General features: G+C 40.6%; 1 protein-coding gene and 1 pseudogene across 14 annotated transcripts in view; both read right to left on the bottom strand.

Moving 5' to 3' along the window:
- Positions 1-17,731, bottom strand: part of CHL1 (cell adhesion molecule L1 like) — a 199,830-nt gene extending 182,099 nt beyond the window's left edge. For 4 of the 14 annotated variants that reach the window (XM_045051871.1, XM_006928940.5, XM_023249977.2 and 1 more), the window contains exon 1: positions 17,600-17,731. The gene's annotated coding sequence lies outside the window, so the exon portion shown is untranslated. Of the gene's footprint in view, positions 1-16,494; positions 16,674-17,222; positions 17,375-17,568 lie in introns of those variants that run through there. The other 10 variants (XM_045051874.1, XM_023249971.2, XM_045051873.1 and 7 more) reach the window with 5 other exon arrangements.
- On the bottom strand, positions 5,450-9,092 carry LOC101095325 (annotated as a pseudogene).
- Positions 17,732-26,849: the final 9,118 nt, after the last annotated feature.

Genomic DNA, 26,849 nt, shown 5'->3' with positions numbered 1-26,849 from the left:
GAAAAATGGATGACTATTACACAAACAATTTAAAAAATCCTGGTATTTCATCATCAGCTCTTAATATTTGATGACCATATCATTACTTTCCTTTATTTTTTCCCTTTTCTTCATTTCACAAGCATATTAAGTCTAGAGAACCAACCACACGACAGCCTTCTCTGCATTATCTGACCTTCTAGGACTGAGAACCAGGCCCTAGAAGGGACCACAGAGCACAGAGTCAGCAGCGCGCTGAGACATAAAGGAGAAATTAATGCACCTGAATAGCCAGGGAAGTGCTGTGCTTTTCTGCTGGGAACCTCTGATTTCCTGGTCACCTCAGAATTGAAAAGCACGCCCCAAGGTCATAGGACTCAAACATCCCTATGATGGCTCTGGATGTCCACATCCCCTGACTTCCCAATCAAGCAGGTATTAGGTTGGCTCCCTAAAACAGAAATACGGTAAAGGTACCCATCTTCCACCTAGGTGTGGCTTTCTCTAAGCCTATGCCAAGTTAGGGAGGGCTCCTGTTTTACATAATACATGGATAAATAAGCCTTTCAGAACTTGAGAAAGGTAATCAAATCACATTTTATCACACAAGAAGGTTTTCTCTAACAGCACAAGATTACAGTGTAATAAATCTTGCTAAAAATTAATAAAAATTAATTGCTCGTTAATTAGGGCTTGCACATTTATTTTGCTACAGAGAAATGGTAATTTCAATGGAATTTCTTCCTTGTCTTTCAAATCCTACCTCTTCCCTGACACTTTTAATAGTGCATAAACTGGAAGTAATCTTTCCTGTTCTGATCATATACTGTCTATACATTCCTTGTGGCATTTTTGGTCCTCTATTTTACATTGTACTTGAGTACGTGTCCTTAATTATACTGGAGGTTTGTAACATTTCAGAGTGTCAGACTGCAAAAACCGCATAGATGTTAACACTAATACTATTTTGTGGGCATATATTCAGTGGTAACTGCAAGCATCTTCAGGCCAGCTACTGTATCTGATTCATCTTGGAATTCATCCATCCAGCAGAGATTTTCACACTGCAAGAACTTCACAAATTTTCACCTAATGGTTAAATGCAGGAACATCATAGGATAAGGCATAGAAGTGTGTTGAGTTTTTCTAAGGGATGTCTTCACCCTCCTTGAATTGGGCTGCATGTCCCAGACACTGTTCTCAGTCCTGTGGTGATCTTAAGAAGTCCTTTGGGATGACCTAAGTGAACATCCCCTTTGCAGTCTCTTGTAATCCTTCTGACTGTAGAAAAAAGTAGGAGTCTCCAGGAGGTCCTAATATAACACTAACAACACTAACTTTACTAATCTTGCTATTTTATGGAGGCAACCCGGAACCATCGGCAGGCAACACTATCTAGCTAGCATTTAATGACTTTGGACTGTTTTCATAGTTTTAACATTTGTAGTTACCTCTCTTGTTTCCCACTGACACTGAGGTTTCATTTACAGTAATGAAATAAAACCTCCAGCTTAAGGCAACATATTTTTTTTAATGTGCCATTAAAAATGTAAGTAAATTATGACAAAAATACTGAAGATGGTGTATTTCAGGGAGTCTCAGAGAATGGGAGATGAATGAGTGACCGGTTATTACAAGAAGAAAGAACAGCAGGGAATCTATCTGGGAAGACAGGAGTGCTAAGAAGGCAGGAACAGCAAGCTATTGGGTAAAAGGACAGGTCTCTAAGGATACAGGAAAGTAGAAGGGAATAATGAAGGCTGAGTCCGGCTGAATGTGGAAACCAAGTGTGACAGTTACTTGGCCTGCAAAGTAGTGGGGAGCCAGGGGAAATTTTCGGGAAGTAAGTGACATCATGGTCAAAGTGACAAGCGAGAAAGGGGATTTTAACAGTGACATTTAGACCTTAGTGGACAAGAATAGTTATAAAAGGCAGAAATCCAGGGAGAGGGAGGCTGTAGTGGTCTAATGATTCAAAAGCTGAACAAGGAACTATCCAGAATAGTTCATGAGAAATAAGTCTCGGCGTGTCAAGGAGAAAGGTGAAGCAGGCTTTGTGGTCAGTTAAAAGTAGAGAAAGGATGTACAGGACAGATGGAAAACTGCTAAAGGAAGACTGGCCAAGAGGTGCTCTTTGCTATAGTAAAAATGTATTTTGCTAGAACAAAAGAAACCACAGAAAAATTCTGAGGATTGCCTGTGTTTCAACAGTCCCAACAGTTTTTAATACGACTTTACAGGTTGTATCATCTAAAAACTTACATTCTCTGAACAAGGAAACATTTTATCAATGGCTAAACGATTTGTCATTGCAATACCTTAAGACAAAATCAGACAACATGAGTTCCTTTAACCTCTCTGAACAGGATTAATACCCACCTTGCTTAAGCACCTTGTTTTTATAAACGTCACATTAAATCATATCTATGTGTGCCTCTTATTTGAAGGCAATTGCCAACATTAGCAATATAGAATTAAATTCACCATACCATAGCACTTTAGAGTTACATATATTGCATTTTGCCTGCTGAAAGAGTTTTTGAAATATGACAAATATAGTGCAATACTCTGTAAGTGCTTTTGGCAAGACTGCAGGAGAAAAACATCCACTCATGTTTATCAGAAGGGTGGGATAATGTAACAGAGGTGGAAGAATAATAGTATGCATGGCTCCCAAGCACTGAGAGAAAAATGGCATGCCATAGCAGGAAGAATATGATGGGAGGGTGTGAGGAAAGACAGAAGTAGAGGCATTGAGAACACAAATTGAACCCGTATCAGGCACCGCAGTAGTTGTTCTCCATCCATTATCCGTGAGCATTTGAAGAGAAAGAAACAGCCCAAGACAGCTCCCTTGCTGTATATTCTTGACCTGTTTCTTGCTCTGTGCTCGCAAAGCACTGCAGGAAGATAGGAGAATAATGTTAGTATTTGTCACCTGTTAGTCCCCTTTCCATTACAATCCTGCTTCTGGAAGTTACAGGTAAAGAAAGGCTGAAGCCAAATGCACAATCATCATTTTGGTGCATGAAGCCTGCTTCCTTTTTTGTTAGAGGCTATGACAGATAAATAGAAGGAAACAGAGAGGCTCTTTTCCATCCCTCCTCAAGCCTAGTGCCTTGTGCAATCTAAGTGGTCAACTCCCTGTTTCCTAGCATTTGAGTTTCACCATGGCCCTTCTGACACTGCTGGGGTACCCTTAGTTTTCCTGAGGTCAACCCACTTCCAAGATGAATGGAAAAGAGTTAGGATAAATGCAAACAGATGACAGATACAGAGCATCAGAAAAGCCCATCCCACTAAGGAATCTGAGCCTGAAGTGTCCTCACCTAACTCGCCGCACAGCCTCTCACTTCCATTCTCTCTCCCTCCAGGCACGGGGGCCTCTGGCTAGCCACAGTTCACTCTTGTGTCACATTCCCTTCTCCAAGTCATGTGTTCTCCTGCGGTTAAGAGATCTAGGAAATAGGAAGAGAAAGGAGTGTCCCTCTGGGGCACAGCGTTGTTCCACCTGTTACATGTTTTCTTCCACTTTGGTATCAGTCATGTGGTGAGTAAATGGTATCACAGTGGGTTTAATAATTCTATTAAAGAGAATTCTCTTATTAAAGAGACTGGTGTTTGATTGTTTGGACTACAGTGGAAGGGAGGCTGAACCTGCTTCAGGCCTAGTCTTTACAAGAACCAACAATCTTCTAACTTGGACTTGTGGAGCTCTGAGCCATCATGTACGAAGTCTAATGACCTACTTGAGAGACCAGAGGAAAGATCATGTGCTACATGAAAAGAAACAGAGGTCAAAGAGGGGCCCAACTGAACTCAGTTCTGCTTGAATGTGCCTAACACCAGACATGCAAGTGAGGCCATCTTGGGGCCACTAGGGAAGCCCGGCCAAGCCACCATCTGAACACCATGTCACCCTGGTTGTCACCAGGTAGGTCACCACCTTAGCCCTCCCTGAGTTCCCAATCCACAAAAGCATGACCCACAAAAGCAATTTATAAAATTGATGTTTAAGTTACGGGTTAATAATGTGCCAAAAGATAACCCGACAGTGTCCCTTTACATTTTACATAAATTGCTACATAGTCACAATTCAAACTAATTTTTCATCATTTTCCCCTCTTAGCTACATATAAGTCTCCAGGTACTTTTCTTCCAAACGATAAGCAACTTGTGTATTTCCCCCAAGAATCTCATATGCAAAGCACATTCCTACTGAGGTCTTAAACAGTTTAAAGCCATATGGTGAATTCCCCATGCACAATTCAACAAAAATAAATGATGAAAATAGCATGAGCTCAATTTCAGAAGTCAATGGAATGGTGATAGTATTTACAAAGCATGGCCTCCCTAAGTGATAGTAATAAAAAAAAAAATACATTATGACACGCTTGCAATGCAAAATCTTATCTCCAAACGATAGTACCTTGGACAGTTATTAGTGCCTTGCTTCTAGAAGAACATCTTGTAAGAGGTTTGGGGAATTTAATATTGCTGTTTTGTATTTATATGTAACATTCTTAAACAGGTCAGTATGAAAGATGATTTCACATGATTTTCAAATTAATGATTTATATACCTATAGGTGATATACCAAAATATTTTTTAGTTTAAACTATTTTGTAGTAACTTCTTAATGACTCAGGACCACACATAGAGCCATCATGATTTCTGAGTTGCCTTTTTCCAGCCTCTCCATTCTCCTCCCTTGCTGAGGACATGCTAGCTCTAACTTCTTTTGTCTGTGAACGAATCTGCAAAATTTCCATCATCTGTTCTAACTTGCAGTGTATATGTGTCATCCACTAAAATAAAACAGAGCGTTATGCTTATTAGAATGGTTCTAAATTAAGAGTAAGTAGTCACTGAGACAGGTCTTTCCATACAAAAATTCTGGTAGTGAATTCAGTGAATTTAGATTGCTATGAGGCCTCTTCATTCAACTTTTATATATTAGTTTAGGATTTAGACACTGGAGGTAGCTATTGAGTACACTTAATAATGTACACATTATTGTACAAGTACACAATACTTGTACACAAGTACATTTACTTGTCATTCTAATCACTAATTTATTTTAAATCTCTTACTCTTATCTGCAGTAGTACAACAGCATAGGGGAAAATGAGCATCGTTTTGGCAATAGGTGAGAAATGCCATTCAGTATTTTAGGACATCTACATAGATCAAAATAAATTAGTATTGAAGAAATTTAATACAACACGCTAATTACAAATTAATGAACTGCTCTGCATAATTCAAAACCTCCTTTTTATTTTTCAGTATTTGTGGACTCGAAGTAGCTGCATCATTACTTCAGTTTTCGACTTCATTTTTAGGATCAGTTATAAACAGCACACACCCTGGCCTGCTCTCCACCATGTGTGCACACACACGGACGACTACTCAAATAAACGTACTTTATTCATGGAACCAGTTTGAAACAACCCTAAGGACACTGGAATACAATCTTCAAAGGCAGTAAACGTGATGTGAATCCAGTTGAATAAAAACCCAGAAGTAGGCACTCCATTCCCTTCATAGGGCACAGAACCAAATGCACAGCCAAATTATCCTCCCGTTAAGGACATAGTCTGGTTTTCATCGGAAACCATCAACCTACTCTCCACTATAAGCATCCAGTCTGTTAAACCCATTATTTAAATGAACTTGGGAAATAACAACATACACCTTTCTGTCCGTCCTCATCAGCTCTGAATTTTGAGGGGCCAAGGAAGTGGAATGCATGCTTAATTGAGGCAGTAAATACAGGGCTGTAGCAGATTGTTTTACTGTTAAATACAGTAATGAGTTTTTAATGGCTGCTGTCCAAAATTACAGTGGAGAAAAATGGTTTATTAGTAATAATAATAGCTGGCACTTTTATCTTCAAAGCACTTTACAAATATTAGCTCATTAATCCTCCAACACTGGGAGGCAGTGGTAAATGTTTCTGTCCTCAGTTTACAGCTGGTGAAACAGGAAAATAGAGGGAGTAAGCAAGTTTTCAAAAAGAGGTTTTATGTATAGAGGTCAGTTTCCAATTCAAACGACTCATATCATTTCTGTAATAGTGTCATGATATTACTAATACAAGTACAACATGCACAGAAGCTGTTTATTCATTTTCTTTGCTGTGCAGCCTGGCATTGGGACTGGCGACCCTGATGGCCAACTGGGCTGCTCTTTCCACAATGGCTCTGCGGTTCTTGGAGGAGACACTGTGAACAGTCTCTGCACAGGAAGATTTGCTGCACATCAGCAGCACTTCAAGCTCCTTGACATGGTGGACTAGGAACTTCCAGAAGCCACTGGGCAGCATGTGCTTTGTTCTCCTGTTGCTCCCTTAACCAATGTTGGGTATTAAGATCTGGCCCTCAAATCTTCCACACACCCTGTTATCAACATCTCTGGGGTTCCACCAGTTGCGCTTGAGTCTGACATATTGGTCTGACTGGTGCTGGATCAACTACTTGGTCCTCTTTTCATGTATTTAATTAAGTAAAATATTTTATTTTTAATTAAGCTCTATCCCCAACATGGGGCTCGAATTCACAACCCCAAGATCAAGAGTCGCAAGCTCTACCAAGTGAGCCAGCCAGGCGTCCCTCTTGGTCCTCTTTTTAATGATCTTGGGCTTCACCAGAGGTCTGAGGGCAGCCATGGTGCTGAGCAGGAGATGGCTGCTAGCTCCCCAGGCAGCGCAGAGGAAGAGAGGACTCATATCAATTTTTATACATAATTGGATGGCATTCACTGTGATGACTGCCAGCCCCTTTTTCAGGGGTTAGTGGTTAAGGTCAAATCCAGTTTATTTGAACCTGACTCACAAAAGCACACGAGTTGAATCCGAATTGCTCATTGGTGGTCCTTTAGTATTATTTCAAGCAAGTCAACTATCTTAAAAAATGCAGCCCAAATCAATTACATGCAGATGCTTCTATGCATGGAAAGGTGGTCTGTTGATACCCTTTGAAATCTAGCACCACTGAGAATTAATTGCTAGATGTTACAAAGCAAAATTGAATCAAGGTCAAAGTTAAACACCTTTATTTGGGCTTTCTATTTTTATCCATTCACTCAGATCTCCTTTATAGAAAAATAGTATCCATCTCAAATTAGCCAATAATAAAAAATAATCCAAACAGCCTATTATTCATTCTGGTGCAGTGTATAGATGTTAAAATTGTTATTATTTTTCTTTGTTTGCTTACAATTGTGGGCCATGTTACAATTTATTGCCATTGTATAATGCCTTAGATGTTTTAATCCAATGAATTCTCCACTGTGTCATCAGATACATTTTACAGAACAAGTTTAGTAAGTCTCTGGATTTATAACACAAAAATGAATATATTTCTTGAGAAGCCAAGTACTGTACTCTAGAGAAGCAGACATGGGTCCAACAAAAGCCCTACAACAAATCCATTTCCCATGTCCAAGAAAATGAGAACAACTGTCTAGGCAAAGCAAAAAGCAAACATTTTTGCCTCTATTACACAAAAAGAAATGGGAATTCCTTAGTATCTGAAAATACAAACACTGTTTATATTTTGCACATTAAAAGAAAATAATAACATCTGTTTCTAAATACCCCAAACCAAGAAATCAAATACCTCCCAAAATCCCAAATATATTGACCACGCCTAGGATAGGGTTATTTTATTTTTTTTTTAATTCTAAAGCCTTAATTGACAGCTGTGAATAAAGATAGTGCCATCATGAAGATTGGTGTCATTTTAAGAAGAGTCAGGCTGCTTTACGACATGTGCCATAGTCAACTATTCCTATCTTAATCTGGCGTGGCAGATACTCACACCTCTGTCGAAATGCCAACCGTGTAATGTAATTGGTTACACGTAACAGCCAGATGTGAGGGAAGTCCATGCATATCAGTATGACAGAGCATCAGAAACATTTCTGCCAAGACAGAAGAATGGTAATGAGGGCAAGCAAAAGCTATGGGGAGGGTAAAGGTTGAATTTTACATATACTGGTGCCCAGGGACAGGAAGAGTCAGGCACCAAATGCTTTTACGACAAGACTTTGGAGAGAATACAAACATCCTCCTCTCCCAGTGTATCGCTCACATGGAAGCCCCTCACAATTAATCTGTTGCATTAAGGCTTTTGGGTAGTCTTTTTAAATGCTGCCATTCCTGGGATTAAGCATGCATTTTCATGTCATACCTTAAGAAGAATCCTTTAGATCTCCTCTTCCACATGTTTAACTGAGATAATGAAGACACGGTACAGGTAAACTTGGATAAACAACAGGGACACGTGCTAGCTCTTGATGAAGACTATAGTTATAGAGGATATAATATTCTCCATAGACTATAGAGAATCCTGCTAACCAAGGGGGCACTGACACCGCACACTTGGGAAATGAAGTCCTAGAGAGAAAAGAAAGGGTAGGCAAAGGACTGAATGGTTGTGGCTCCCCCCAAAATACCTATGTTGAGATCCAAATCCCAGACTGGTACTATTTGGAGGTATGGCCTTTGGTAGGTAATTAGGTAGTGAGGTGGAGCCCTCATGAATGGGATTCGTTCCCTGATGAGAGAGACTCCAGAGAGCTCTCATGTCCTCCTTCAGCCATTCTTGTTGTGAAGACACAATGAAAAGTCAACCAGGAGGAAGGCCCTCACAAGAGGAAGCAGACTATGCTGGCACCCTGACCTCAGACTTCCAGTTTCCAGAAATATAGGAAATAAATTTCTCTTGTTTACAAGCCTCTCTACCTAGAGTACTTTGTTACAGCACCCTGAATTAACACAGGGTGCTGATGCTGTATGAAAGAATCAAAGGGGGTTCAAGGTAGCAGTTAGGGACTTGGGGCTGGGAATCAGACACTTCTGAGTTTCAGTCCGGATGAGTTCTGGCTCTGCCAGTTCTAAGCCATATGGGGTGACTTTGGACAAAACCCCCACAATGTCTGTGCCATCCAGCTCAAAATGGGCATTATAATAATAGTACTTCACGGGGCGTCTGAGTGCCTCAGTTGGTTAAGCATCCAACTTCGGCTCAGGTCATGATCTCACAGTTCATGGGTTCAAGCCTGCATCCGGCTTTGTGCTGACAGCTCAGAGCATGGAACCTGCTTCAGATTCTGTGTCTCCCTCTGTTGCTGCCCCTCACCCACTCATGCTCTATCTCCCCTAGTTCCTCAAAATAAATAAACGTTAAAAAAAATTTTAAGTGAAAAAAAAAAAAATAATAGTACTTCACGTAAATGACTTACGCAGAGAACGCAAAATATATCATAAACATTTAATAGGTGGTAGCAATTTAAGCATCAGCCTGGCACACAGCCTTAGTCTGTCTGTAGGATAAGGCAATTATTTAATAAAAGCTTTTTAAAATGACTGGTCAATATCTCATAGGACCTATAATCAATTAACCAATCAGTCAATATATCATTGAATTAAAGAAGCTATGGAAAATCAAACCTCCTTATGTTTGGCCATGGCTACATTCAACCCTGGAATATAACTGGTTAAGATTTCATTATTTCCCCTAAACTCATTACATCCTTCGGTTTACATATTAACTTTTTAAAAAAAAACTCATTTATACCGTATTTTTCTTGTGTCTCAAATAAAATCTAAAAGTACTAGTGTGGGTATTGAACTGGGGTACAAATCAGGATATCTGAACCTTAATTCTGGTTTCACCACTGCCTAACCAGCTATTAGACCGTATTTGTTTGTTTACAGTTGTTTTTGTTTGTTTTTAAAACAGGCTAACGATTTATTCCTTTTTGTTGAGCACATCACTGTAAGAATCAAATAAGATGATATGGTAAAAAGAAAATCTCTAAAATACTGAAAGCACCCAAGTAATGTACGACATTAATAACTTTTCTTTTTAATAGAAATCTTCCAAAGTAATCTTCTGAACAGATGGAAATATAGTGTTGAGTATGTTAGAAAAGGTCAGTATTTACTTCTCCTTGCAATTTTCCATGTATGAGATGTGTTGTGTCCTTTGAACACATCAGCACACAAAACATCCCATAATAAGCTGATATTCTGTCCCTTTACGTTCTTTAGCAAAGGTCTTCAATGTGATGACAAACTGAACTCACAATCAATTCTAACTACATGGAATGACCAAAACAAACAAACAAACAAACAAACAAACAAACAAACAAAGCCACATTTTCCTTCCTTCCTTACCTACTATTACACTGTGGATTTCGCCCCTTAGCCCCAGGAAACACAAATGCTTCCTATCAATAGGCTACCAATGCCCTCCCCCCCCCCCCCCCCCCCCCGATCTATTTCCTCACCCTCTTCACTCTACTGCCACTATGCCAAAGAAGAGGGGTACCGCTCCAGAGATTCAAATGTCCAGGTTACAGTGACTTTAAGCTGCTGGACTGTTATCTGAGGGTGTGTCTCCTTCGCAGACATAATATCTGCAATCTCTAGTCTTACATTTACCACTTACAGCAAAAGCTTTTGTGAAGGAAGAACTTCTGCTAAAAATGCAAACCTGTTACCATAGAGGCTATAATAAGCCTTTTGCATTAGTGTCTGTGCTGTATCAGCTCTCATCTTGGAAAGGGGAGATTATATGCAGGGGAACGGACAAAATTGTTTGGAAGTCTGGAGGCTGCAGCTGAAACCTACCTCTGAATGGGAGCATGTCCACCTAGGGAAATGAAAGAAGGGTAAAGGAAGCAACGACCAAGGAAAGTGGGAGAAGATGGTACTGAATGCACATTTAATGGTTCTCCATTTTGTTCCACTTTTGGCAATTCAAACCTTCTCCTTCCTCATTACCCCTTGTTCCATACATTTTAAGGCTTCAAGGTGTGCTGAATGTTCTTCGTTAACCTGCCAGATTCCAATCCATTCTCCACCCTCCTCCATCCTCCTGGGTGCAGAGGAAACTAGTCTCTGCAGACCAATCAGGCTCCCCTGCCGCCTGACTTCTGGTTGGTTCGGCTACTCTGAGAAAGGAGAAGATCTGCATCTCCCACTTGACCGTGGCTGGTTCTCTCCGAAAAGCCACAGGTCCTGTCTGGTGGCCTTTCCCTAGGCTACTGCTCTCACCTCCTTAGTAACTTCCCTCATCTACTGTCTCTCTCACTGGATGAGGGGCAGCTCTTCAGCAGCCCTTTTTGAGTTCTCTCAAGCCTGTCTAAAAAGATGTGGTTGCTTCTTGAAACTCCCTTCAATTAGCCCCTTTGAGTATGATTTATACATAAGAAAAAAATAAAAGTAAGAACAAGAAGAGACCACGTTTTACCCAGAGAAGACACAAAACTCTGGCACTGCCAACAGCACTCTCTGGACACTCAGGTTCAAGACTGTGAGAACGTCAAGGTTTTTAAGATAAATCAGAAATACAAATTTTTACGTAAAATCCCTGGTTTTTACATATTGGCTGAAATATTTCTTAAACACTCCTAACAAAACACATGTGTAGGCTAGGTTCAGGGTTTGGATCCTAAATAGAGTCTTCTTTAGAAAAAAAAATGTGCTTTTCATTGCAGTGTGTAATTACAACAAGGTAGAAATTCACATCTCTAGCATCCCTTTATTACACAATTATTTAGTCCTAAAAATATAATTCTCTCTCCCTTATTTGAAAACTTGAGGTAAAACACAGAAGCATCCAGACTCGAAAGTAACAGGAATCTGGGTATCTGGGTCTGTTCGAAATGTATGAATCTAATCAAATCATCTAATTTCAGTAGGGCTCACTCCATTCATCTGCAAAATCAGGATAATGACTTCTTTCCTACCATCTTCACAGAGACATTTGGATGAGAAATGAAATAATACACAGTAAATGAAAAGTGCATTTGAACTCTTCAGAGAATAAAGTGCTGTTTAAACCAAAGGGATTAGTAAGAAAAACCTCAGAGGCTTGCCAAAGCTTTTTTTTTTTTTTTTTTCTTTTCCAACCACATTTCACAACACCAAGGCCAACATGCCTCAGGCCAACACGATGTTAAAGAATGTCTACCCCAATCTATGTTGGTGGTACTCAACCCCAAGGTACATTACCATCACCAAAGGCTTTCAAAAATCCACAAGTCTTAGTCATCATCCCCAGGGATGCTGATGGAATTCATCTGGGCTGGTAGTTTTACAAAGATCTCCAGGTGATTCTCATTTCAGTCAAGCCTGAGAACCAGAACTCTTAGAATCTTTGAAGTATGTGGAACAACCACTATTAGTCTATGTGTGCATAATTGATGTAAGTATCAACAGTTTTCCATTTGATTGTGCCATGATGATGGTTCACACTGATTCATATACATAGGTATACACGCACATCTCTGTATCTTTATCCATTCATAAACTGAATATGGAATAGATGGATAATAATAATTATAATTAAAAGCCAGAATTCATTGAGCGCTTAATAAGTTCTACTAAACTGTCTATATAGATTGCCCCACATAATGTTCATAATAACACACACAAGCTGGGCATGTATATTAACCTCCATCTCATAGAAGAAATCAGTGTTAGATTAAAATGACTTAGCCAAGGCCACATACCAAGGAGTTAGCAGACTGTGATTTTGAACCCAGGCAGCCTGATTACTATAGCCAGTGCATTTAACCACCACACCAGTTTGCTTCCTTCCCACTGTGCCACACAATATAAGGTTTATGAGAGGCATAAAATGGAACGTATTCCCTCAAGAAAGTTAAGATCTGAGAAGGGAATTTTGATGCACACTAAAATTCACAGCTGAATAGCAAAGTGTTCTATCCCAAACCCTGGAGTTGGGGAGAGTTAGATTAGAAGATGGGCAGATGATGGATTTGCTGAGCTCCTACTTTGCAACTATGGTGAAAATGAGATGCAACAGAAGGGAGAATGATTATGATCACCAGGAAAAGAAACTCTGGTCAAAGAACAGAGCACACGTCTATAACTGTCAAACTCAGTACATTTATTATTATCATCATCTGCTAGTATCACTCAGATTGGATATTTATACCTTCTTCAATTTACCTATATTGCCAGTTCAAGCAACAAACCACAATTTTGGAAGAATTCATCTCAGTTCAAATTCTATCTCTGATTCTTCTCGAAAAATTGTGTATAAATACACATAAACACACACACACACACTCCTAATAATCTGACTTCCGAAGAGATAAACAAGTTGTAATCTTTTGGTAGGAACAAACTATTATGAAAATTAAAATAACATTTTTTACACAAGATTTTACAAACTGAAAACAATATGCATTCTCTTTGTATTTTCATTATCTAAACACAATAGGAAGGTAAGCAGGATCATTTTTTATCCACAATACATAAAATCTCAATTAGTTATGGTCTATTTGTGCAGTGACTAAAAACATTCGTTAACAAAACAGAATTTTCTAGTTTACTGGATAAATATACCAGAGGAAATTGCAGAATAATGTTAGGTTGCCAAGCAACCACAGCTCTACTCCCTCTTGTTTGTGATCAATCCAACTCATTCATCAAGCTTCCTATCCCAGTGCTAGAGAATTCCAACCAATTTGTTTCTTGGGGAAATTATAGTGACTTTCGGTAACACAATAACACTTTTATTCTCAGAAGATAAACTTAGATGTTCTTTCGATCAAAGGGATGTGTTAATTCATTATTCTCTACATGGTGCTAATGAGAAAGCTATAATTAACTAACTACACTATTGCGACACACATAAAATAAACTGCAGTAATTAGTAATGTTTAAGGTGTTAACCAGCCTCCAAAATTAGAAAATACAGAATCTTTCCTCCAATAAAGATGTAGAGAAAGGAGAAAGCACCATATCTAATTAAATTGGGAATTGTTTCCATTCTCCCTTCCACCCCAAAGAGGGGGAGAGGCATAGTCGCCAAAATGTGAGAGATTTCACTTCAATAGCAGAGAAAATGGCTCAATGCCAATCCTACTTGTAGGTAGACATAAAATGCTGGCGAATAATGTAATCTTTTCTTTGAAAGAATGCTTAGCACAATATTTTTCCAGGAATGAATAGAAAGAATATTATGCTTTCACTCATTAGCTGTGTTAACTTAGCATATTGTATGTAAATCACCATAATAATTGCATTCTCTTCAGACTAAATTAGTTAGTTACAATGAAGCTGTAATCAAAATGTTCATAATTGAAAATATAGTATTCTAGGTCTCAGTTTGAAAAAGTAACAAGCAACACTGATTGAATCAGATAATACAGCACATCATTGAAAACACCCTTAGTATGGAGACAACTCCCTCCTCTAGCTTATACCTTTGCATGTCAATTAGCTTCCCAAATTCAGGACTCAGTACCTCTACATGTGTCATGATTTTCCACGTTACCCTTTGTCTTTGGCCAAACTTAAGCTATCCATATGCATCACTGCTTAGATTTTTAGGGGAAAATACAAAACAGTGAAAAGCCAAATTTTGGTTTCTACAATGTATTAGGCTCTATGGCACTGCTGGCTGTCATAAATCAAAGGGCAAAATAATTTCCAACAAATGAAACATTTAATGCCAAGGCTCCAGGGAAACAATATGTAAATGATCACATGAATTTCAGGCAAGCTGTCACACTAATTCCTCAAGGTACCTTTTAAAGATGACATATTCACGGTGAAGAAGAGGGTGTTGTCATGCAAAAGTCAAACTTAAAGCAATACTCTACTATCTGAACTGATACTCACAAGGCTTCCTGACACTCATTCCTTCAAATCTCATGACATTCAGCCCCCTCTATTACTTAATTTTCTTTTATGAGATTAAAAAAAAAAAACAACTAGTAGAATTGTAAATCAATCTTGATCACTACTCTTACTTAATTCTCCCTAAAAAAAGCAATCAGCCTAATTATTTCAACAAAGCAATTTTAGGTCAAAGAACCTATCTTCAAAATATTCAAAAGTAAACTATAGTTTATCCAGCAAATATTTTCCAAGGTGAGGTCTATTTTATAAAATCATAAGGAACTTGGGGATGGGGACATCTCTCCGGTTTTACTTCCTTCAGATCCACCAAGACATGCCTAAATTTTAACAAGTAAGTGATATTTTTAAAATGTATTTAAAGGTAATTCAGTAAATGGGATTAATTAACTTAAAGGTAATAAACATATTATGCACAATATCAAATCCTGTCAGTCTCACAGTTAGGTTCATGGAATGTTTTGCTCATCACTAGGTTAGTTAGACCACCTAATAAAACCATGAGGTAGCAATAAACACCTGCAGCTTTTTCTTTTTTTAGGAACACATCTGTAAGTATAGATGCAACAGAGCAGAAACTGAAAAAAAAACATGTATTAATCATGATAGTCCTACTCTTCTACAGTGATGTGGGTAAACACTTGCCCAGAAAGAGATTTTTAATGAACTGCCATAGCCAGTACTCACACTTGCCAAGAAATAACTATTTGTCTCTATTTATTCACTGACAATATTCAGGTGCTTGTGAGGAATGATTACACACTGTGCTCTGCCATTACTAGAAGTAAATCCACTGCAGCACTTGAGGCCACAAAAAAGGAAGCTGGGTTATACACTAGACTCTAGAACCAAGTTAAATTATGAAAGCCAGAGGCTGGTCCATCACAAGAGACTGGAATTAAGACAAACCCAACTAGAACATCAGCCTATGAAAGAGGAAATGGAATCTTACACACAAGCTCTAGAATAAACTCTTTCTTTTCCTTGTCACTAAAAGTTTCCCCAAATAGCTTTCTAAGCTTTTCTTTCCAACAACGTCTGACAAGCCATCTTGACCAGCAGTTGGTCACTTTGTATATTCCAATCTGCTGCACTCCAGAGCTATGCAGGTAGTTGCACGGGGCAGAAATATTTAATATCTGTCGGTATCCTCCAAAATTAGAAAACACAGTACTTTGTCTTAAATAAAGATGTGGAGAAATAAGAATGCACCCTATGTAAATAAATTGAAGATTAATTAATAATAACAGTAACCCCATCATAACTAAACCAAGGTGCTTATTAAGCATTAAACACTAGGCTAAACTATCTTCTTGGATTATCTCATTCCAGTCCTGCAACAACCCAAAAAGTAAGGTATTGATATTATCGTTACTATTTAAAAGGGGAAACCGAGGCCCGGAGGAGTTAAATGGCCCGTCCAAAATCACACATCACAGACGTTGGAGCTGGAATTGGAACCCACCTGGGCGCCGCCAGAGACTCTGCCTTGCGTGAGCCCAGGTGGATCACCAGTTGCCCACCTCCGCGCGCACGCGCACATGCCAACCCACCCCCCCCCACACCCCCCTCTCACCACGGGCGTTCCAGAGAGCGCGCCGTCACGCACGCGCGTGCCCAGGCTGCCACTTGCCGGCCCTTGGCCGGGGGGGCCTCAAAAGGTTCTCCAGGGCGGGGCTGAACCCCAGCGCCCCTCGCTTAGCCCCGCTGTGCCACTAGACACCTGCCCTCCGCCGCTCGCCTTCCACCCCATCCCCTGCCTGCCTTCTCGCTGACAGCCGGACCCCCACCCCGCGTTCGCCCCAGGGCGCGGCTCGGGGCGTGGGTACCTGGGCCCGCGCGGCAGCGGCTTCTTTGGCCCTCAGGTTTTCGCTGGATTTCCAAAGTGCGGCTCCCACAGCGAGCAAGAGGAATGGGAACGAAGGGGCCGGCGTTCCCCAGCCTCTCAGCTTCCCGGCTCCAATCCCTGCTCTCCAAATTAATCACTTTCTCCCTCCCCACGCATACTCTCAAAAGAAAAAAAAAAAAAAAGAAAAAGAAAGAAAGAAAGAAAGAAAAAGAAAAAAATGAGAGAGAGAGAGGCACAAAGAGGAAGAAGGGACCATCCGTGACTGGCATCTCTAGCTCCACCGGCTCTGCTACCAGGGAGCCATGGCAACCACGCCCCCGGCCTGGCTTCTAGCCCCCACGGTGGTCTGGGGAGGTGGAAGTCCTGAACCTCCCGGCTTTCTTGCCCCCCTTAACCCTGCTGTCCACAGAGCTCCCTTTCCAAGCTGGCGGCGTATACAGAACCCCAACCAGTACCTGGGATTCTCCCCTGAGAATGGGATCAAGATAGGGGCGGAATGGGGTGCGGAAGAGAACAAATGCTCTACGACCCTAGAGATGGTCCGGGTCAGGGGGGAGTGAGACCAGGATTGATCCCAAGCCCAGCTAGACCGCCGACCCCCTACTGGAAAGAGAGGGCTGCAATCTCTGGGAGGGTCTGGAATCCTCTCCAGAGGGTAGGGAGCACTGAGGGGAGGAGGGTTGGAAGAAAGACCGAGGGTCAACCTACCCGTAACCAGGCGGAGAAAGTGGGAGCCGGAGGATTCGCGGACCCGGTTCACTCTATCCGAATAACCCAGAGCTGTGTTTGAATACAGCCTCAGCCACCAGGGGGCGGGGCTGGGAAAGGGGGTGTCTCTTCCCGGGTTAGGGCTGAGGGACCTCGGGCCACCCCACTTTTAGGCAAGGATGAAGCCCAGATTGCGCACCATTTCCTACCCACAGTGAGTTGACCCCTCCCAGCCGCAAACCCTTAATCCGCCTTCCATCACGCCCAGAGAGTTGACTACCCGGCGAACTGGGAGAACCCGCAGGGCTAGCAAAACAGATGCAAATTAACCCCCACCTAGGCACACCTGAGCGTTCGGCCTTAGCTCGGTTCCGTACCTTCCCTCGGGGAAACTTCTCCCCCAAGCTGCCTTGCTGCGGGAGAGAGACGTGCAGGGTCCAACAGCTCCTAGCGGATCCAAGGGAGTTTCTTGCCGGCTGCTCGCTGCTGATCCACACGCGAGTCTGCCCGCGGAGATCCTGCCGGGCCCCGCCCGCTGCTGGCAGTGGCCGCGAGAACGCAGGACCTGTTCTGGCTTGCGCTGGGATCCACGCCCTCCGGGCAGAGGCTGGCTAGCGCCTCTCCTCTCTCCCTCGGTTCTGCTTCGCCACCCCTCACCCACGCCGCCTATTTTCCCTCCCTTAGCACACTCCCTTGGGACAGGGAGAGCTACAGGCTTAAGACTTTGTATTCCATGCTGAAAAGCAAGGGACGAAGCCAAAACTTCGCTCGTCGTTTTCAACATTTATGGTCAAAAGAGGTAGGATCGCTGTCCCTTTTATCTGCAAAAAAGAATTAAAAAAAAAAAAAAAAAAGCCCTCCCCCTCCCGATGGTTTCACTCAGTACATATTCTAGACACGGGTCGCCAGTCTGGTTTTCCCTCATCGCTGCATGTTGGAAGGGTGTGGTGCCATGTACCTATTAAAAATATTCTTTTTGCTTTCCTGCCCCATTTATAGGTGTGATGGGGCTTGCTATTTAATTTGCAAAAGATGCTACTACAGTAAGCTGCCAAATTATTACATACATAAATTTGGGCACCTTTCACTGTTAACCACTTTTAAAATTTTTGTCTTAATACCTATGGTCTGTATTTTTACCACATTATTCCGTAAAGTTTTTTTCGTACCTATTCTGTATTAATTCACTACTATAGGGTAGAAGAAAGCCCGGTGTGCTCATTTCCAATGTAAAGGGCCATTTCTGATCCCTTATCAATTCCACCAAAGCATGTAAATTTTACTGTAGGATTCCAAAATTGATTTGGAAAAGTCACAGGCTTTTGCAGAGTAAGTTATTTATACATCTTTTTTGTTGTTGTTGTTGTTGTTTTTTCACGCAATACCACTTAAAAAATTCTGTTGAATTTAAGTTCTCTTTGATGGTAAGAGAATCATTGACTTCTAATTTTTACTCCACTAAGGCAGTAAGATTGACTTTACAGTCGGGTTTTGTTCTCCTCTTGTGCTTGAACAATGAGGACATTTAGAGCTGTGAGCTCCCCTCAGAGTTGGATACCACTATAGTAGCAGCAAGAGGGAAGGCAATTCAGAATTCTGCTTCAGAAGCAACTGAATAAAATATTTTGAAAATGAATTAATGGACTTTTAAACTTTAATAATTGCTAACCTTGGAGCCCTGATTCTGTCAGTTCATGTGTGGGCCCAATTCTTACTGACTGCATTGCAAATTGCAAATGCAAGTGAGGGCAGGATTTGTCCTGAGCTTAAATTGTACTGCTAGAGTAGTAATTTCTTTGCCCGGGGCATCATTATTCACATGGCATGTTTTGCAAAGTAGAAACAAAGATAGAATATTGAATAAAATTCCTACAGGGAAAATATAGGGAAACACTTCCAAAGTCAAGGAGACACAAAAGCTGAGTTGATCTCAGAAGGTGAGCACCGTCTGGGTAAACATTTTCTGAACAAAAGATTCAGAACTCATTCCTGGCCAGACCAACAGAATACTCTTCAACATAGAGCTCTCCTTTTCTCTATGATTTGTTTGCTTGACAGTAAGATCATTATTAAAAGATATATAGGGAAAGAAGGAATGAGATCCTAGTATTGATCAGTTAGTGTTCAAGGTGCTAGGGTACAGTGAAAAACTCAACAAGGCTACCTGCTTCTTTTTAAGTCAAATATCCAAAAATGTGTTAAGGATTCCAAGGCATAATACTTGAAACAAAAAGATGAAGTGTCTATTCTTAAATAGTTTTCTTCAAAAGGAAACAACAGACTTCTGAGTCTCTGACACTGCATATAAATGAGGAAATAATAGCCCAATAGTAAGTCCAAAGCTTACAAGGGACAGCCATGAAGTCTGTATATACACAACACATTTTACCCCAGTCAAGTAAATCTGAAGTGAGGGAAATAGGGAAAAATACACAGGGAAAAAAGGAGGCAGGAAAGAGGAAGGGAAGAAGGAATGGAGGAAGGAAGACAAATGGTTAACCAACAAAGGAAAACAATATCTAAAACAGAGAATTTCAGGCAACTAAGTAAGCCTTTTTAAAGAAATGAAAAAGAGAAGCAGATGATTTAAATTTCCACATCCAAGAAACACCTCATAGATGTTATCTCCAAGGATAACATAGGATAATGTATAAATGTACACACACACACACACACACACACACACACACACACATTTCCAAAGGCAGGTAACAAATGTAGGCTTTCTGACTCAAGGAACTTAAACAGCTCACAGCATCAGATTCCTGAAAGGCTGGAGCCCAAGACCAGAAGGCAGCCTTCAACCAGAGTGGATATTTGGTGAAGCTACCTTCTGCTGCTGCTTTGAAACCCTCTCTTGGCTCCCATCCTCCTGTCTGACACTTTGTTCAGACTCAGTTCCCATTCAACAATCCTAATCTATCAGGCATCACACAGTTGCACGTGAGTGCTAGAGAAAGACTAGATTCTTACCAGTCACATGGAAATAGGGCTGCATTAGCTTTGAAAGGTGTGAATTTATCACTCACAATTGAGCGAGGCCATGTAAAATAAAAATACGACCATCAAACCACAAATGAAGGGGAGAAAGGAAGTCTTTCATGAATAGAAGCAGAAGGTGGGAGAGATAGGCCAGTCATCTGGAAAAAAGAGAAAGGGTATTAAAAGCTGGAGTATTTTTCAGCTTTTACTGCTGATTTACTGCCTATCCCCAGCTTGAACCATCATTTGGTATCATTCCCAGAGCTGGGACCATTGGAGGAGTATTGCCTTTTGGCAAAGCCGAGTAGCTAGTGATATGGCAGTGTTCCTAGAAAAATTGTTTAGCAGAAGAGCTGTAGTTTTTGAAATGGCATTTCAGTCTAGCAGTTCTGAATAGTCACACATCCACAGGGGTTTTCTGGCCAACTACTGTAATAAAGGAAAGCACGATGTTCCACTGAGGGATAGGTCCTCAAAGGCAACCTTGGAAGTGCAAAGCAGCTACCCTCAGCTTGGATATTAAGAAAGCTAAAGAAGACCATATTAATTCTGCAGAGTTAAACCGACAGTGTCGATACTCCTTTAACTTGCCCTTTAATACAAGAACAAAAAGACATGTATTAAAAATCAAAGGGCAATCATTCTGAAACAAATAAAAAGGTGAAATCTTGTCTTTCACGCCCTGGATCATTAATACGTGTGATTCAGCCTTAGGAGGTCACTGAACCAGATATTTTCACTAGATGGATTTTTTTTTAATTTTTTTTCAACGTTTATTTATTTTTGGGACAGAGAGAGACAGAGCATGAACGGGGGAGGGGCAGAGAGAGAGGGAGACACAGAATCGGAAACAGGCTCCAGGCTCTGAGCCATCAGCCCAGAGCCTGACGTGGGGCTCGAACTCACGGACCGCGAGATCGTGACCTGGCTGAAGTCGGACGCTTAACCGACTGCGCCACCCAGGCGCCCCTAGATGGATTTTTTAAAGGGCTAGGTAATTTATGGCCATTAATAACATTATACTTATGTACCTATGATCATGCTAAGTGTTATCAAACCTCATACTTTAAGGCATTTGTTGATTACTTGTAAAAGATCAGAAAGATTTCTGGTCCTCCGATCAGAAATGCTCGAATGCCCATTATGACTAGCTTACTTTCCTATTGGCGATTCTTATCTCAAAGGCCTGAGAACAGGTTTATAGTATGAATTCATATTTGTTGGAAAAAGTTCTCATATTTTTGGAGGATGAGAATTTCATTTAAACCTCTCTATATCCAACATAATATAAAATCTTTTCAATCTGGAAGTTACTTCAGAAAGCATATTCTTCCTTTTATACTTGAGGAGGGCAAGGTTCAGAAACTTTCTTGAGATTGTACAACAGGCTAGTGGCCTAGAATTTATATATATGTATACACACACACACACACACACACACACACACATTCTTAATCTCGTTAATAATTAATACAATATATTCTTAATCATGTATGATTTTAGAAATGACAGGCCACTGCCATCTTGAAGGACAATTGTATTTATTCCAATTCTGCTACAGCCAACAAGATAAATGCTGAATAGTGAGATGGTGAATGATACCAGAAGAATAACGGCTGATCTTTAGAGAGACAAATAGCTGAAATGAGGGTCTTAGTTGATCCTTTTCTTCCATCTATTTTGTCCAATTGATTTTGGAAATTGGTGTTGTCCCACTCTCAGGATAAAGGAAACATGCTAGAGAAAAAGGAGAGGCCCACTAATTCTCCTTCATTTAAGAGCTTGTGGCAGGCTTCTGGTTGCTTGTCTCTTTGCCCTGACCCCCTCACCCTGCAATCTGTTCTCTTTTATTTCCTGGGCACATAGCCACCTACCCTTGTGACCAAGTTTAGCTCCACCGCTAGGTTCTCAAGAAAGGGACATGAAGAGAAATCCTATTGACAACTACAAGGTCATCTTAAAGATAATCTAGATTCACTCCTCTTTTTCCTTGTAACTAGCCTCAAAGAATGAAATATGCATGTTGATGATGACAAAAGAACCCCCATTATCCCGAGTCCCTGGTGACTGTAGGAATCAGAGCCCACATATTACCATAAAGAAGTGAACTTCCCTATTCTTTAAGCCAGTGTCTATATTATAACTGTTTAGTCTTTGACCTAATTAATGCCATTGTAATCTCTATTATCAGAACAATTTCAGAACAGTCAAGAAAAATAAGAATGGATGGTACATTAGGTTTCCATTGTTTTCTGCTTGCCCACCATTTCTAGACATTTGTACAAGTCAACGAATCCTAGGAAATAACATCTATGTTTATGTGGGCTGACAGAGGCTGATGCCAATACTCCCTATCTACCGCTAGTCCAGGTAAGTGACACAGGTACAAACCACATATTTCCCATCCCTCTGTCTATGGTGATTAGAGCAATGAAAAGCATCAAACTCAGAAGTAGCTACTGAAAGACCTACAAGGGATGTATGCTTGAACTATCAGGAAAAAGCACAAGATTGCTCAGGAGGCATGATATAGAGAAGGTGGCTGCTTACCACCACTTAGAAGAAGCATGCCTGAGAATAAAACCACCGCAGGGAAAAGAAAAGACGGATACTTGACACTTTATTTGAAGACTTAGTTCTTTAAATAGCTGAAATCTTATTGTTTATTAAAAGCTTAAACTGAAATGCATCTTGACTAGGTAGCTAAGTGAATGAAAAAATACAGTAACCAACTAGTTTGAGTTAGTTTCCTGATTCCTGACATCAAAATCATTTTTATTCGCCATAGATTCCTAAGTAAAATCATTCCCTTTGGATAGGTTCTTTAGACAAAAAGTCTTCCTTTCATGAGATAACTCTTCTGACTGGTAGTGACTCCTTGAAATACTATGTCCAAAGGGTTCCAATCGGGTATCTAAGTTTGGCTGGAAAAAACACAAAGTGATTATTAATGATGCCTGTCATTGATATTACACAAGAAATGATTCTCACATGCTAGATATTTGCAATCCTTCTGTTCTTAGTTTAAAGTTTGGCATAAATCTAAACCTGCATGGGGGCTTTTTTTTTTAACTTTATTTATTTTGAGAGAAGGAGAAAGAGAGAAAGAGCAGGAAAGGGGCACAGAGACGGAGGGAGAGAGAATCCCAAGCAGGCTGTGCACTGTTAGCATGGAGCCTGATGCAGTGCTTGAACGCATGAACCATGAGATCATGACCTGAGATGAAACCAAGAGTCAGATGCTTAACTGAATGAGCCACCCAGGTGCTTTTTTTTTTTAATTACAATATAATGGTACGTTTGGGGGGAGGGGCATATTTTTAGCAGTTTTAAAAAGAGCCATGGAACAACTAGTCCTTTCCATGCCATCGTGTTTAGGGGCCATAATTCACACTTTCAATGGACCTTGTTTCCTACAAAATAAATTAATTAGCAGACATGCATTTAAATCACAAATTGCTAATATGTGATATACTGTGTTAACACAGACCCAAATGTAACTGAGACCCCAGGGGGCAAGAGCACCTGGCTCTGGGGGTCCCAAACAGAACATGTTCAGCCAGCTACTGACAAAATCCAAAGGCTGAGAGATTAGTGGCAGTGAAACAAAAAAGGGATTATTTTAGTGAGGCCAACACTTGGAAGATTGTGGACTAACATCTCAAAGACGGTCTCCAAAGTGCTGAAAGTATTTCTGGGTTTATATAAGGACAATGCGGGACAAAGGTCAGTGGGTACTTGCAGGTGAGCAGTAAAGGTCACATTAGTCGTCCTGGAGTCAATCACATGGGATCTTGCTGATGTCAGGGCTGTTGTTATTGCTTGAGGTTTGGGTTCCCATCATGGGATACTTTGCACACCAGGTCTTTTGCCTGAGTTAAAAGATTAGCTGGAAAGAACTCAATCTGTTAGAAAGTACAGACTGAGGTCAAAATGGAGGTAAAATCTTCTTTCACAAACTCAGTTATTCACAGGCATTGCATGGAATTTATTGTCTTTCAGGGGTTAAATGAGACTTGTCAATCTATTTCTTTATATTTTAAATTTAAAACCTTTTTATTATTTTTTTATCAATCTATTTTTTTCATATTGTTTTTCAGAATATGGTACACAGGGGGACCTGGGTAGCTCAGTCGGTCAAGCGTCTGACTCTTGATTTCAGCTCTGCTCATGATCTCACAGTCTGTGCGTTCAAGCCCCACATCCAGCTCCGTGCTGACCATGCGGCGCCTGCTTGAGATGATCTCTCTCTTCCTCTCTCTGCACTCCTCCCACCTCTGCCTCTCTCACTCTCAAAAATAAGCATTAAAGAAATAAATAAAAATAAAAATAAACCTTAAAAAAAAAGAATATGGTAAACAGACAAACCCAATAAGGCATTTAAACTCCATGCCACAGTACAATACACTACAGCAAGGGTTCTGAATTTCCTGTTTATATTGACAAGAAATATTTCCCTCATCTTATGGGCATTGGTTCCTCAAGCTTCTGCAACTTTCTCAGTCAGGTAGTTTTTTGGTGTGTCCCCTCTATCCCCCGTGGACCAATCTAAGTTATTGATTTAAGCCATCTCCGGCCATAAGCAAAGGGATGGAAGATCAGTATCCTGGTCATCATTTGATACAAGCAAGCAAGGTTAGCTTAAGGTCCCATAAACTTGTCTGTGTGCACAGTCATGGTCCAAACCAGTGCCGTGGTTCCCACTGGGTAGTGGTCCAGGTTCACTTTGTTCAACTTTCTAGCCGACAGGAAGTAGATTCATGTGAGAGTTATGGAATAGAGTAGGACTACCATCTCCCCAGGGAAAGGGGTTGGACCCGATGCCGAGATGGGGGTTGGAGGCCAACTTGGGCTTCTTCTACTCTCCATGATGTGACTTCAGGAAGATGTTCAGCCTGCTCACTCCCAGGCCAGGGAGCACTACAAAGTAGTTGAGGGCCTTCCACATACCAGCAGATCCCTCCTCACCATGGAGGTCGTTTGACATGGACTGCCCCCGCTGTGCCGTAAACCAATGTAGCAGCCCAGAAACCCAGGATAACCCAGGGGCTGCCACCTTTTTTGATGTGGACCTCACTTAGGTAGTTTTTTGGCAGCTCGTCATAAAATATTTAAGGGCTCATAAGCAGGCATGAGTTTTACATAACACTTATTATTGCCCATATATAGTGTTTCCTCCACACAGGCAAAATTTATCAGCTCATATCCTGTTTCCTATAGCTCCGTACATCCACACTAATATAAATATAAAACACACTTGCAGGATTTCCTATCTTGCACATAGAAGCCATCTTCAAAGTTTCTTAAAATTAAGCAGATTTTAATTTCTCAAATATGAATAAGGAAGGAAATTTAATGATGAAAATCTGAACTCTTCCAGGGTCCCTAAAATATTCTGATACAGTTTTCTGAAGAAGACATACAGAAGTTACCAAGCATAAAAATTAGTAATTTTTTCCAATGTGAACTTGTAGACCTCTAGTAATGTCTTTTTTTTCCCCAGAACTAACCTTCCTGCAGGTAAAAAAAACTACAAAGTACAGAAAAAATGTAAAACATAATACCTGAAAGCACTGTGACCCCAAACAAACAGTACTGGAGAGGGGAGACAGTTGGAGGAAGGAGACAACATTGAATGAGTTTCCTGATTTACAGGTTTGAGCTGGAGGGCAGGACCCAATCTGTCCATGCTAAATGGGTAAAACAGGCAAAGAAAACTTGAAGAAACAGAGAACAGAGATTGTGCAACCAGACCAACTAAAAAAGAAGAGGGGGAATCCCATAAAGGAGAGAGCCAGGGAGAATGAACCCCAGATTCTGTGTATTAACACTGCCCCATCTTTGGCTATCCTCTGAAATACACATTAGTAGGAAAGTCTTGAAACAGCTCTGCCGAGACTCCAAAAGAAATGAACTGAGATGTCAACCATCCGCTACAAAGGAGACTATAGTTTGATCTTATCTACATTTATTATGGTAATAAAATTGATAAGAAAAATAAAATTAAAATCTATATTATTTGGAGAACATAACAGAATCCAGACTATCTACAATGCTCAAGAAACAATCCAAAATGGCTCAACATATGATAAAGTATATGTGATCTGCACCCAAAGAGAAGCCAATAGAGATCAACTGTGAGATGATCCATGCATTGAAGATAGTGGATAAGGAATTTAAAGCACAAATATAATTATGATCATAGAAATAAGATATTCTCACAGTGAATATAAAATTAGGACAACCAGGGGCGCCTGGGTGGCACAGTCGGTTAAGCGTCCGACTTCAGCCAGGTCACGATCTCGCGGTCCGTGAGTTCGAGCCCCGCGTCGGGCTCTGGGCTGATGGCTCAGAGCCTGGAGCCTGTTTCTGATTCTGTGTCTCCCTCTCTCTCTGCCCCTCCCCCGTTCATGCTCTGTCTCTCTCTGTCCCAAAAATAAATAAAAACGTTGAAAAAAAAATTAAAAAAAAAATTAGGACAACCAAAGCAGAGACATAAAATCTCTAAAAAAAAAACTGAATGGAAATTCTAGATATGAAAAAAATATAAGATAAAAATATAAAATTTTCAGTTTGCTTAATAGCAGTTTAGAGATGACAGAGAAAAGAGTCAGTGAATCTGAAGCTAGATCAATATAAATTTTC

The sequence above is a fragment of the Felis catus genome, chromosome A2 (genome assembly GCF_018350175.1).
Source record: "Felis catus isolate Fca126 chromosome A2, F.catus_Fca126_mat1.0, whole genome shotgun sequence".
Lineage (NCBI taxonomy): Eukaryota > Metazoa > Chordata > Mammalia > Carnivora > Felidae > Felis > Felis catus.
The sequence above is the reverse complement of the archived record's forward strand: the minus strand, read 5'-3'. Positions and strand labels throughout refer to the sequence as shown.